The 1,193-nt window shown below is 41.9% G+C and overlaps 1 protein-coding gene across 1 annotated transcript in view; it reads right to left on the reverse strand.

Moving 5' to 3' along the window:
* Positions 1-1,193, reverse strand: part of SRD5A3 (steroid 5 alpha-reductase 3) — a 20,418-nt gene that overhangs the window by 17,192 nt on the left and 2,033 nt on the right. The window lies entirely within an intron of this gene.

The raw sequence follows: 1,193 nt of genomic DNA on the forward strand, positions 1-1,193 counted from the left end.
GTCTACTCGCTTGCGGTGCGCGGGCTCAGTCGGGCGGGACGTCTGGGCGCAGCGCGGGGCGGGGACGCGCTTGGCCCCGCCCTGGACACGCCCCCCTGGGACGGAGCCACCGCCCCGCCACGCGGGTTCGCGGGTTAGGGTCAAGTTGGTGCTCGTTGGTAGCAGTCGGTATACTGTGTGAATCAGGGGTGCTTCGGTAGGACCCCGGAAATATGATTCAACAATATGATTCAAAGCAGCGGAACAAACAAGGCCACATAACTGCAAGTCTTCACTGCAGCATTGTTTTCATTGGAAGTGGAAACAATCCAGAATGTTCCATGTTAAGGTATTTAGCTAAATTATGGTACGGTAACACATTGGAATATCATGCAGCCATTAAAATAATTATGGAGACTGTAAAAACACGGAAAGCTTTGTGATAACTGGAACTGTAGGTTAAGTGAAAAAAATCTAAAATGTAAAATGAAGAGCTATGATTGTGAACTATATTAATATGAATGTAGATGAAGAAGGCAGGTTACACACAAAAATGAGTAGTTGTAGTAGAATGTTAGGAATGTGTATAATTTAAACATGTAAAGTAGAAAGTAAAGGCAATTGCAAATACAAAAATGAAAGTGCTAAAAATTTAAAAACTGCAGCCCTGTTCCTTCTAGAGTTCCACTCCTTAGAAGCAAAGTTTTTGACTCCGTCTGTCATTTCTTGTATTTATTTCCATGTAGTGACAGTGCTATTTTTATTGACTTATCAGTTTTTTGGTTAGGACAAATGAAACTTTAAGTCTTTTAGAAAATATTTTATTAAAGCCTTAAATGTGTCAGTTCCAAAAAATAGCCCTGATAGCTCAGGAGGTGGCAAGAATACACAGAAAAACTGTACAAAAAAGATCTTCATTACCCAGATAATCATGATCACTGACCTAGAGCCAGACATCCTGGAATGTCAAGTCAAGTGGGCCTTAGAAAACATCAGTACGAACAAAGCTAGTGGAGGTGATGGAATTCCAATTGAGCTATTTCAAATCCTGAAAGATGACACTGTGAAAGTGCTGCACTCAATATGCCGCAAATTTGGAAAACTCAGCAGTGGCCACAGGACTGGAAAAGGTCAGTTTTCCTTCCGATCCCAAAGAAAGGCAATGCCAAAGAATGCTCAAACTACTGCACAATTTCACTCATCTCACATGCTAG

This window comes from Bison bison, unplaced genomic scaffold (assembly GCF_000754665.1).
Source record: "Bison bison bison isolate TAMUID 2011002044 unplaced genomic scaffold, Bison_UMD1.0 scf7180017864458, whole genome shotgun sequence".
Lineage (NCBI taxonomy): Eukaryota > Metazoa > Chordata > Mammalia > Artiodactyla > Bovidae > Bison > Bison bison.